The sequence below is a fragment of the Ictidomys tridecemlineatus genome, chromosome 13 (assembly GCF_052094955.1).
Source record: "Ictidomys tridecemlineatus isolate mIctTri1 chromosome 13, mIctTri1.hap1, whole genome shotgun sequence".
Lineage (NCBI taxonomy): Eukaryota > Metazoa > Chordata > Mammalia > Rodentia > Sciuridae > Ictidomys > Ictidomys tridecemlineatus.
Genome location: NC_135489.1, coordinates 88,707,630 through 88,720,505, shown reverse-complemented (window position 1 = coordinate 88,720,505; position 12,876 = coordinate 88,707,630). Strand labels below are relative to the sequence as shown.

General features: G+C 53.7%; 2 long non-coding RNA genes across 2 annotated transcripts; one reads left to right on the top strand and one right to left on the bottom strand.

The window, feature by feature from the left end:
- The first annotated feature begins 301 nt into the window (after positions 1–301).
- Positions 302–5,973, top strand: LOC144369963 (uncharacterized). The gene is made up of 3 exons (XR_013429830.1): positions 302–802; positions 2,311–3,614; positions 4,190–5,973. It is a non-coding gene; the product is annotated as an uncharacterized LOC144369963 (long non-coding RNA).
- Positions 5,974–10,112: 4,139 nt separating this feature from the next.
- LOC120884606 (uncharacterized) lies at positions 10,113–12,876 on the bottom strand. The gene is made up of 2 exons (XR_013429829.1): positions 11,475–12,876; positions 10,113–10,830 (listed from the first exon to the last, which is right to left on the bottom strand). It is a non-coding gene; the product is annotated as an uncharacterized LOC120884606 (long non-coding RNA).

Here is a 12,876-nt window from a genome sequence, read left to right as displayed (position 1 = left end):
GTCCCCTGTGTGTTACATAGTGTTAAAAAGGTAAGGCTTCAACCAACCCTCGGTGGAAGAACTTGAGAAGATTCAAAGTTTTTCATAGAGAAATAATTTACATTTGTGTCTATCTGCAAGCTATTCAAAGGCCATGCCTGCTCCACCCCTGGGTGCCTGGCATGGATGGAATGCCTCTCCCTGGATCCACAAAACTGCATGAGGTGCCTGTTCAAATACTTCACCTTTGGCAGGTTCAGTGCTTATCAAAGCTCACAGAAGAGATCTAAGTGCCAGGACAGAACCAGCTCAGCTGCAGGGCAAGATGCAGGGCAGGTCCAGGGAGTCCTTGGAGCCAGGGCCACCGGGTTTCACTCCTGCCAAGGACGAAAGAGCCCTAGCAGCCAGACATCCATAAAGGGGGACATCACCTGGGCTGATAGTGCTTCTACGTAGAGGGAGGGGCAGCTGTTGAGATTTAATTTTGCTTATCTTAGTGCTCATTGCACGCGCTTTTGGACGGGTGCTCTCCCTTCTTGGCTTTGATCTTACTGCATTAGTTTGGAGTGTGTGGTTAAATTACTTGAGTTTTTTTTTAATTTGCAATCAGCTTTTCTTTATTTACTTATTCATACGACACTTTGTTCCAGAAATGATTCAAGACAGCTGATGGAAACACCTACCTCTCAACAAGACCAAACAGAATATAAAAATAGCTGAGTACATCCGGACGGCCAGCATGTGGGGCTCTGAAACTAGGCACAATCTCCATGTGGCCTTGGGAGGCCCGGGATATGCTGTCAAATATGAAACCCAGCAAAAGGTGAGTCGTGTTTAATGCTAGGCTTTCTAGAAGCTGAATGGTAGCATGACTGAAAATATCATGTGATTTAAACAAATTAATTGCTCAGGAAAAAAAAAAAGAGCAAATATTCCTGATAGCAGAGAGATTTCTCCAGGGAGAATCCACTTGTCTATCCCCAGGCCCCGTTTCTGGCCGGGAGTACGGATGACCTTCACCAGCTACCTACTGACCCCTACAGGTTTCTTTGGAAGATGGAGCAGGATACCTGGGTCACATACTGTGGCTCTGCCCCACATTCAGCCCAAGCTCGGTGGCTTGCAGTTAAATGCACAACCCCAGGCACATCTGAGATGAGTCTTTGCCAGTCCCAGGATCTCTAGAAGATAAGACTCTCTGTGATTTGCACATGGGACGCATGTGGTTTTTTATGTGGGATGACTGTTCAGCCCAGGGTGCCTCTCAGGGCTTTGGACTTTCATCCTTCAGTTAAACCTAATTAAGAAAACCAACTGAAGCAACTTCCCATAAAAGTGAGATATTATTATGTGCTAATGAAAGGCAGACTGAAGCCGGTGAGTCTCCTGGGCAACAGTCATTCACCGGAGGCCTCATGCCCATCAAAGGCTTTTAATGACCCTCTCCAGAATTCATGTGATCCCAGGAAGCTGTTATTAGGTGTCAGTAAATGCCCCCAGGGTGCCGTCTGCAAGCAGCATGTCCCCCTGAACAGAGTCTGGACGGTCTCTGTTAGGCCTACTCAGGTTTAATGCTCTAAATTGCTGTATTTCTTTATAGCAATGTCAATTATTGTGTCATCTCCACATGAAAGGGAACTGGTTTTTAAAACGTAGGCAAGGATGTTCTCAGCTGGACTTCTATGGGGAGAGTGGGAGGGGAGCCACAGGCCTTGACCTTGCTGTCCTCTCCCCGAGGGGTCTGCTGCAGCGCCTCTGGGGTCTCCCTCTGCCCTGGGGCTAAGTTGCCCTCTCGCAGAGTGGAGAGCCCCCTCTTCCGGGTTCTTCCTGCCTGGCCACTCTGCCCAACCAGGACCGTGGACCAGACAGGGGGGCTTAGGCCAGGAAGACCTCGCCCTGTGGGTGACATTGGAACACTGGGCTGCCCAGGGTGACAGCTTTGCAGCTGAGAACCCTGTGCTGCACCTCCAAGCTCACCCTCTTCCTTGGGCCCCCCATGGACTTCTCACTGAGAGAGTTCTGAGTCCTTCACCCAGGCCAGTGTCACCTCTGGAATCATCCCCTGCTGTCCCCAAGAGGGGTGTGTGTGTGTGTGTGTGTGCATGGCCTGTTTGTGTCTGTGTGCATGTGAGTGCATGGGCTTGTCTGGGGTCACCTGCAGGAGCGGTCACACCCCACCAAGGCCGGCCCTGGTCCCCTCCGCACCGTCCTCTCCCCGTCCCTGGAGTTGGTTACAATACAAGCATCAACCCAAACACACTCTTTAATCCTGACGAGTCTCCCGTCCTCTGTTCCCTCCTCAAATAAGAATGCCTTCTCTGTTGTCCCCAGATAATCACAATAGCCCACACAAATACTTTCGAAAATGGATCCCCGGAAAGAACGGACTCCAATGTGAAAGTACGCCTTGGCTAAATCCATCTTTTCTGTTTGTTTCTGTGTTACTAATCTTCAGCCGTTGCCACTTTTTCAACATTGGAGATGCCAAAGTGACCTTGGCAAAGACGCCCTTGTCCAGTGGACAACCTGAGCGTCCAGCTTGGAAGGCTCTGTGCTGGTTGCTCAGAGACTCACGTCTGCTCCAGGGCAGGTGGCGTCTGAGCCAGGTCCTCTCCAGGGCTCATTATCAACCGAGAAGCCTCCCTCAGACCCTGCCTGGCCCGCCTGGCCCCAGCGCTGGGGACCCTGCTCCTGCCCCTCCCTCCCTCCCTCGGGCACCCACAATGCAGCCCTAGGTGGGTCGGCCCCATGGGCAGCAGCTCTCATGCTGGTCATTTTAGAAAGTGTTATTCACTGTGCGTCTCTCCTGTTAAAAAGCAACTCCCTCCAGAGACCCCTGTGGATCCCGCCCCTGGCACGTGAAGGCTTTTGGCTGAGAGATCTGGACGAGCAGGTGAACACAGCTGGCCCTCTGTGCCCCCAGCCTGAGAGCCCAGTTTCATCAAGATTCTGTGGACAGAATCCAGGATTCCAGAATATGACAAAATCTGACCAGTGCACAAACAGAGCGCATCAGTAAAAATCAGCCGAACTTCAGCTTCAAAGACCACACTGTGCGTCAGCTCAGAACATTCCGTTTTGTGAAAACGTGTAAGCTGCTATCCGAATATGAATGTCGGTTTAATTTTTGATCTAAAACTACTATTGTCAGAAGCAAGGTTCTTTGTAAATTCTCCTCTGTGCCACAAGAAGGAAACAGAATCAATCCAATATTTCCTAAGAATTGGAAAGGGAATCCTTGCCTCCGGAGAGGAGGGAAGCCCACTGGGGAAACTCCAAACGAGGGTCCCAGCAGCACGTGCCTCGAGCCAGGAAGCTGTGGGTCTCGGCGCCATGAGCATCAAACAGCAAAGAGACTTGGCCAAGCCGCAGAAGACGGTCGTCTTAGAAGCCTACAGGGAGTATCAGAGACATACTCTCGTCCACACTGGAAGCCGGAATGGCTGATGCTCTTCTAAATTACAGCTCCAGCTTTGGACTCCAAAGCCAAAATCGTAAAATTGAAGTCACAAGTGCCACAGCTCGGCACCTGCTCAGGCTGGAGGAGACAGGTGTGCCACTCCCACGTCCTTCACACAGCACCGGGGCTGCGCGTCACCAGGATCCATGCTAATCCCCACAGGTGGGGAGTGAGGGTGAGCCATTGTCAAGGCACAGCCTCTTCTAGAACCTTCCTCAAGCACCACGTCCTCATACTGGGCCTACGTGGCCCCGTGACACACCTGGCACCCGCCAGGTGCTGCCTTGCCATTCCTGTCCTGAGAACGAAGCAGGGTGGGTGGCAGGAACCCGACCAAGGGCAACAAGACCCTCTGGAGAGGAGGCCCATGGGGAGAAGGGAAGTGAGCTGCGGCCTGCACACACTGGGCAGGGCTGTGGCTATGGGAACACTGTGTCTGGTGTCCAAAGGAGAAGTTGAGGACCTGGGGGGGCCGCTGGCACTGAGAGACCGGCAGGGAGACAAGAGAACGCAGAGGAGCAGAGGGCGCCAGGGAAGCCCGGTTCCTGAGTGGGAGTCTGGGGTGTGTCACCATGGCCCTCTGGGAACCCCCAGGGCCAAGTGTCCTCAGGGACAGAGCCAATAGGAAGCACTGGCACAGCGGTCAGGAGCCTGGACCAGCCCTGCTGGGCACTTGTGAGTCCTAGCTGATGTCTCCCCTCTCCCTACCTTTTGTTTTTAGCTTTTCCTTTTATCTTCTTCCTCCAACAGCTCCAGAGGATCAACAGGGGAAGGTAGTCGCCCAGTCCTCTGATTCTGGCTGCTGCTGAGAGTCCCAGGTAGGACCCTGTGGCAGACAGAGGTGTACAAGTGCTCCGGAGAACCCCACCTGCCCTCCAGGCTGCCCCTGTCTGTGGCTACCACTGGTGCTGTGTCCCCACCCCCAGGCCCTGCACCTCCCTGGCACTGCCCTGAACCATCATCCAGGCCAGGCAGGGCAGCGGGCAGGGGCAGGATCCCAGCCAGGTCTCAGCCCTGTGCAACTGGAACGTGGTCTTCTCTCCATGAGGAACGATGGAACCGGAGGGGTATAGCCACACAGGGCCATTTGTGCCTTCAGAAGCTTGTGCCACGGTGGGGCCCATGGATGGATAGAGGCTAGGAGGTCAGAGTAGTTGGCCATCGAGCCAGGAAGGACAAGGTGTGGGGGGCAGTGGACCCACACAGGGGAGACCCAGGAGTCAGCACACTCTCTTTCTTGGGATTCTGAGTTCTGCAAGTCCACTACACTGGGGAGACTATTTCCTGAGGTTACTGTGATTCAAGAAGCCCAAGAGCATCATCAATAGGAGTGTCCCTGAAATACCTATATCCAAAAGGTAAGGCTACCTGGGGCCGTGAGATGGGGTGTGAGGTTCTGGGGCCATGGGGCTCCGGTGGCCTGGCAAGCCGGCCCTCCCACACAGCCTGGCGTCAAGGGCTGCATCTGAGCTCTCCCAGGCCCTGAACTTCACGAGCCCCATGTGGCTGCCTGGGGAGGTTTGCAGGGGAGAAAGCCAAGCCCAGCAGGTGCTGCCCTGTCTGCTCTGTCAGGTCCCTGGAGTGCCCAGAAGCACGTTGTCCCTGAGAGCACACGGGTTTAGTGGCCCTGAGGGCAGCGGCCAACTTAGAGGCTCTCCTGCACCTGACTTGCAGGGACTGGGAAGGATTTGTGATTCTGGAGCCCCTGGACAGCCAGAGGGTCAGCTGTGAGGGTTTCAATGTCCTCCCTGAGCTTAGGGGAGGTTCTGTGCCCACGTTTCTAACAATCTGTCTTGTGGGAAAACAGTAAACACTGCAGTGACAATGACAGCTTCAACTCCGAGCCTCGCCAGTGGCAGCCCGGGGACAGGTGCCTTGGAGGTGTTGTGTGCAAAACTGACACAGACCCTCGTGATGGCCTTTAGTGTGTGCAGGCGGCGGTGTCGCACAGCAGGCCACACCCAGTGGCTTTGGCAGCTGTTTGTCACCATATCTCATGACAGTGAGGAGGGGATTTCAGAGAGCAGGGCCAGAGCCCCACCAGCTTGTCCCGGCCAGGTGGGAGCAGCTGGGAGCTGGGCGTCCTTCTCCCCGCACACCTTCCAGCTCTGGGCTGAGGCTCCCTGCCGCCACCTCATCCTCGGGGAGAGGAGCTGGGCAGGCTCAGGCGTGTGCTCTGTTTCCAGATGGAAAGTAGGAGCACTGTGTCCCGAAGCTGGGACCCGAGAATGGCCCAGCATCACTTCCTCCAGTTTCTGTTGGTGAAACAGCCCCAGAGTCCACCCAGGTCCCAAAGGAACAGATGTGGGCCCACCTCCCAGCCGGAGGAGTGTTGGAGGTGGGGCTGTGACTATGATAAAAGACCCACCGACCAACTTATCAGAAGGAAAGTTCCTGCATGAACACAGGAGTGGTGTGAATATGCCTGCTGTACACCAGAGACGTGAAAAAACATGCTCTGTGTGGGTGATGAGAATTGTGACATATTCCGCTGTCACACAAAGCAAATTAGAATAAAAAAAAATTCTGCAGAGTACCCAATTCAACTGAAAGGAGGAGGGGGGGGAAGAGGAGGAGGGGGGGAAGAGGAGGAGGAGGAGGGGAGGAGGAGGAGGGGGAGGAGGAGGGGGAGGAGGAGGGGGAGGAGGAGGGGGAGGAGAGGGAGGAGGAGGAGGGGGAGGAGAAGGAGGGGAGGAGGAGGGGGAGGAGAGGGAGGAGGAGGAGGGGGAGGAGAAGGAGGGGAGGAGGAGGGGGAGGAGGAGGAGGGGAGGAGGAGGAGGAGGAGAGGGAGGAGGAGGAGGAGGGGAGAGAGGAGGAGGAGGAGGGGAGAGAGGAGGAGGAGGAGGGGAGGAGGAGGAGGGGGAGGAGGAGGGGGAGAGGGAGGAGAGGGAGGAGGGGGAGGGGGAGAGGGAGGAGGAGGAGGAGGGGAGAGAGGAGGAGGAGGAGGGGAGAGAGGAGGAGGAGGAGGGGAGAGAGGAGGAGGAGGAGGGGAGGAGGAGGAGGGGGAGGAGGAGGGGGAGGAGGAGGAGGAGAGGGAGGAGAGGGAGGAGGAGGGGGAGGAGGAGGAGGAGAGGGAGGAGAGGGAGGAGGGGGAGGGGGAGAGGGAGGAGGAGGAGGAGGGGAGAGAGGAGGAGGAAGAGGGGAGACAGGAGGAGGAGGAGGGGAGAGAGGAGGAGGAGGAGGGGAGGAGGAGGAGGGGGAGGAGGAGGGAGAGGAGGAGGAGGAGGAGAGGGAGGTGGGGGAGGAGGAGGAGAGGGAGGAGGGGGAGGAGGAGGAGGAGAGGAAGGAGGGGGAGGGGGAGGAGGGGAGGAGGAGGGGAGGAGGAGGAGGGGAAGGAGGGGGAGGGGGAGGAGGGGAGGAGGAGGGGAGGAGGAGGAGGGGAAGGAGGGGGGAGGAGGGGGAGGAGGGGGAGGGGGAGGGGTATGAGGGGGGAGGAGGAGGGGGAGGAGGGGTAGGAAGGGGGAGGAGGAGGGGGAGGAGGGGTAGGAAGGGGGAGGAGGAGGGGGAGGAGGGGGAGGAGAGGGTTACTTGTGGCTCACAGTTCCCGAGGTTTCCGTATATGGCCCATTGGCCTGTTTCTTTGGCAAAGCAGCGAATCAAGGTGGGAGCCCATCACTGCATCCTGGCCAGAAAGCAAAAGGAGTGGCCGAGGAAGGGGCTGGAGTCCCGCTGACCCTTCAAGGCACACCCCAGTGGCTTCTCTTCCTCCCGGGAGGCCCAGCCTCCACCGCCTCCCAATAGTGCCATGGCTGGGGCCATTCCAAATCCAGACTGTAGCCGCCGCCATGTTTACTCTACCACATTATTACTCTTCCTTCCTGGAGGAAGAAACTGAAGCTCAAAGAACCCAAATAATACGAATATTGCAACCAACACAGCTGAGGTTTGAAAGTATGACTAATCCTAAACCTTTTTCCCCTCCGGGATACAGCCTGGCTCCCAGGACAAGGCTTGTTAGGGGCACAGTTCTCTCCTGACGGGCCCAGGACAGGGCATGCATGGCAGGCCATATTACTCCCTTCTGTGAGCCCTGCTCCAATCAACACACAGACGTGGACTCTAATAAAACTTCTCTTTAGTTCAAGACAGAAAAATGGAGAAATGCAAGTGAATCTAATCATAAATTCAAACGCAAACTCACTACCTGGCTCAGGGTACGTTGACTGCTTTCCCCAGAGGACACAAATATGTTTACAGTATGAAATAAGCTGGGGTCCAATGGGAGCCCTTCGTTATTATTAGATTTCCTCTGGAGAAGGATGTATAAATAAATACACAACCTGCTATTTTAGTATTTTGTTTTTCAGGGAAGAGAACCCCTTTGCAAAAACACATTTAAAAGAAAAAACTTCTCCGTTTCAAGCACTTGTTTATTTTCTTATTTGCCAGGCTAAAACTATCTTCTTTCATCTCTGATTTCGTTGCGGGCTGGGAGAAGAGGGTATTTTTTTTTTCTTATCTTCAAATCTGGACGTTTTCCTTTCTTTTGTGACAATGTTAAGTCGTCCTGGGCTGCCATTCCAAATATGCCCTCCTCCAGCCCTAACTGCGGGTCAAGAGCGCCCCCCAGTGGGCCTGTTGGGAGGCACAGCCGAGGGAGATGGAGTGTGTGAGGGCTGCCCTGGTCATCTGCCCTCAACTGAGGCCCCTTAGTAACTATAGTCACTCAACCTTCTGAAACTAGCACACAGCCCCCAGACTCTGGTGCCCTTCTCAGTCTCTCCTGCACACAGGTGTCTCTATTTGCTCAGCTACCCGAGGGTCCAGAAGAAAAGGACTCCTTGGTGACATTTGCAACCCTGGTGTCTGGTGGCTTTGCAAATTCCAAGTCTGATTAAACACTGCGCAGACCAAGCCTGCCTGTCCAGCTTCCTCATTAATGTGTGTTAATTCTCATTACGCATGTGGAGGGAAGTTGCGAGAAATGTGTTCTGGAAGATTTCCCCCAGGGAATCCATGGGCTGCCTGCTTTGAGGCCAATCTTGACAAAGGAAGTGGCGTTGGTTCATGTGCCAAGTGGCCCAGAGCTCCCTCTGTCCCCTGTGGCCTCATTGGTTCTCAGCCATCTCCTGGAATGGGCCAGGGTGCTCTTGGCCTCACCCTCTTCCTTCAGATCTTTGCTGGGTGTGGGCAGGGTGAGGACAGGGTGCATGGTGGCACCCCCTGTCCTGCTCTCCCCTCCGCCCCTGCACTCTGTACCGCACCCCACCTGTTCCCTGCTCGTGCCCCCACCTCATGCCTCCATCAGCAGGAGGGAGACTCCAGGGGTGCTGGGATCGGCTGTGTGTTCCCAACTTACCCCAGGGCCTGGAGGGCCCTGCACAGAGAGGCTGCTGTGTCTCGGTGAACAGTGTCAACACAGTCACAGTTCTTTGCTCCTGGCAGCTTCAAAGTGTGTGGTTCTTGAGGAATTTTTAATTTGGAAGATAGATGTTATTTTTAAAATGTCACTAATGAACCTAAGCATGAGTAATAGTTCCTGTTGTGTGAATTTCAACTTTGCATAATTCACATTCGCATAAAAGGTAACCACATGAATATAATCTTGAAAGAAGAGGGAATGGTTACAATTAAGGCTGAAGTCCTTTTCACAGGCATATCTATGGGACCTATTTTTACAAAGAGAACATGTGCCACATAGAACTAGGGCTGCTTTTGGTTTTGTTTTTTTAACTTTTTTTTTTTTTTTTTTGGCAGTGGGGATTTAACCCAGGCACTCTCTACCACTGAGCTAAATTCCCAGCCCTTTTTATTTTGAAAGAGCATCTCCCTAAGTTGCTGATGCTGGCCTCAAACTCAAACCCAGTCCTGGGGTGCTGTCCTCAGTCTCTTGGCGGCTTTCCTCGGTTATAGCTAATAAGCGCCCAACTGCATCTTCAATTGTCATGAAAATTTCAAACTATTGTGTTGTAATAGCTGATTTTTTTTCCTTTGGAAGCATTTTGAAAATTTGTAGTTGATCAACACAACTAAATAGAAATGTTACCTAAGTTGCTGTTAATCTACTGTAAAGAGATTGCTCTTAGTCCGTCACAGAGGGCCACATATTGAGTCCTGATTTCTGATTGCAAGTCCTCACCTTCACTGCACTGGCTGAGTGATGTTGGCAAGCTACTTGGCTTCTCTGAGCCTCAGTCTCCTCATTTGTGAAATGGGATAACAGTGTAGGGCTTTCTGACCATAGAAATGAACAGGGAAGCATTCCCCTGGTGAGCAATTCCCCTCACCCCATTTCCTACCCTTAGAATGCCCTGCAGTCTCTCTTAGGATCTAGTAATAGAGCTAATGTACATGCCATGTCTAGCTGGTATGGCAGTGTCCTGCCCTGAGATGCCTCTGTGCTAGAGCCTCATCAGCCTCCACCTTGAAGGCAGGCACATAGCTCCTGGGAATAGAGGAACTTGCTTGCCAGATAACCACAGTGTTTCACTAAACATTGTGCTCCTGGAGCCGCCCTGCCTCACAGTAACTTCAGATAGTGGACCTTCTTGAGAGCTCACAAAGCTCCTGAGTTGCCTATTGTAACTGTGAAATATAACTGCAGAACAAGCACCCTTACTGATACTCTAAACAATAATGTGGTGTGGTACTAATGACCTAATGTGACCTATTGGTAAAAATAAACATGGCCACTTGGACAAAGGGCTGCTCTGCCACCTTCCCTGCCTCTGCACCTTGTCTCTGTGTCGCCCTTTATTATTATTATTTCTTTACATAAGAAAGCACTAACCAGAGTTTCTGGCTCATGGTGTCTGTGTCCTGGGGCCTGCACCCTCAGGTGCCTGGAGGGTGGAGAAGCCCTGAGGTGGGCTCAGGCTGCCCTGGAAGTTATCCTGGGCTCCTGCTAGGCAGGCCCATGCTGAGGGAAGGGGCTGGGCATGTGTGGTGGGCCCAGCTGGTCTTTCTCACACACTCACTCTCTTGCCTTGTTTTTTGAATGCACTTGAAAATAAAAAGAAGTTATCAACAATGTTTCTTGACAGGTTGAAACAGAAGAGGCTGAAGGAAGCATGGAGAATGTCCTCATTGCCTCAAACTGGGGAGGTGGCCTCCAGGAAGTCCCGCCAGGCTTGGGGCCTCTTGTCTCTTCTTCCCTGCTGGATTCTCAGGTCGACATGGCTGGCTCTGCCTGGGTCCACCCTTGCCAGCTGCTGAGAATGAATGGTGAAGAGGGTGCAGGTCGTTCCTCCACGGCTCCCATGGGGGGTGCAGAGGCTGGCTGCTGACAGGCCTGGCCCAAAATGAAGATCCTCTGTGGAAAAGGCCAGACACGGCTTCTCCCACTGCTGGTCACTGTGCTGATCTGCTCAAGGCCTTGCCCTAGACACCTGCTAAGGAGGCATTCAGGCATGCCTGTGCTAGAGCTGCAGCCAGCCAGGAGACCGGGACCACTGAAACACAAATGAGCTCACTGGAGAAGCTGCCAGGTCCTCCAGGAGCCAGGCAGAGGGTGAAGACCCGCAGGGCAGTGAGTGTCAGCACGTGGGAAGCTGGGTTTGAACAAGACCCCAGGCAGCCGAGAGAGAGGCTGCTAGGAAGGTGCTCCAGGACAAAGGGCATGCTTGAGAAATAGCAGGGCCAGTACGGCCAGGGCAGGAGGGGACAGGGCCAAGGCAAGGACAGGGCGGGGCCCATGGGAGGCCTGAGGCAGCTGGGTCTGGGGGCTAGCCTCTGGCTTTTACTCTCATATGACAACTTGAGACTCACTGGAGCCACAAGTGAGTGATCCGGTGTGTTCGGAAAGGGTCAGCTAGTTGCAAAGTTGGAAGACCTGTGAGGATGAGGTGACTCAGGTGACAGGGCAGGGGACTCAGCCCCCGGAGACTTGGGAAGACAGACTCAGCAGGAGGGGTGAAAGGAAGCTGGGGAGGATGGCATGCTGACACCCAAGTGGATGAAACAGGGCAGCAGGCTTGAACAGGGTGTGTCTGAGGTTTCAAACTTCCATGGATCCAAACAATGGCAGCAATGAGTAGGGAGTAAGGAAGGGTCACCAGGGCTGGGAAACAGACTGCACAGGCATCACAGGACGTACCTATGTGAGTATCAAAATCACCATTGATGAGGAATGGTGCCATCTGTATCGCTAGCTGTTCATGAGGAGCAGACCATGCCCTCTCTGTGTTACCCTGTGATGTAGAGAACAACAATTTTCAGGCTGTGCCTAGACCTTTGTGGCTTTGTTTTGTAAAGCCACAGTTTGCCATAAGCTGCTCCATTTTGAGTTTAAGTGCTGAGGTGGAAGGACTCCACACCCTGTCTGAACAAGTAAACAATATCCATATGCCGGGCATAGTCCTAACACAACAACTAATAAATTAATTAATCATGCTAATAAGATGACCACCTGTGGACTTATCAAATCAATCATAAATACAGGGAAGCGTAGGCACAGCACACTCAAATCAGGAAAACCAGACCCACAAGCTTGTCAAAGACACTGGAACACCAAATGATGCACCCCTTCACTCAAGACCCACAAAAGAAGACAGCACACAGCGGCACCCTAACCCTGTCATCCAGTCACTCCTGGTCAAGAGCCTTGCCCAGGAAAATCGCCACAGCAATAAACTTCCAAATCTCTCCTGGGGCTTCAGGAGAAGGTGGTTTCTCCCGCCCATGATCAAGCTAACACCTCCACCAGACACCGAACCTGCAGTCGGGACCCTTGCCTAGAGCACATCCTGGGCTTTCTGCATCCTGAAGTTGTCCATTGGCTGGTTCCTGGTCTTATGGGACACCTACATAGCTGCTCTGGGTCTTCTAACCCCATGCGGTTGCCCTAACCCTTTCTTAGCCTTTCTGTAATCTAGTACACGATTGTGTAAAGTGTTGCGTGTTACAAATATTGGAAACTGAGATTGGAATAAAAGAACCCGATTGGTGGCTTATGACCACCAGGTGACCCATGCCTATTGAGTGAACTGCCACTGGTGAGAGGCGTGGCCGTGAAGGCCGTGAATCTGTTGTTAGGTGACATCTGCACGTGGACAGACACCAATGTGTTTGGTCTGTTAACGACAAACTTGCTCACGACATTATCATTTCTCCAGACCACTGCAAGTGACCCTGACCCTCTCAATTTGAAACACCTGAAGTGAGGGACAGTAGCCAGGGTCACAGCCTGTTCTGCTACTGGCTGACACAGAATTGGCGCTCATGGGCAAACGGGCCACTGAACAAATGCTATTCTAGCTGGGCTACCCACTGCAGTTGGGGAAAACCGCAAGGCCTCCAGCTCTGTAGGGGACCCCAGCATTTTCACCGCACTAGAAGTCAGGCTCCCTGAGGCCCGGAGTGTGTCGGTCGCACCCCGGGTTTTCCGGGGCGTCGAGCAGCGCCCGACACGCCACAGGAGCTCGCTGAACACCCGCGAGTGCGCTCAGGCCCGCCCTGCTGCTGTGCGCCTGCGCGCAACGCCCTTCTGTGGCGGCGGG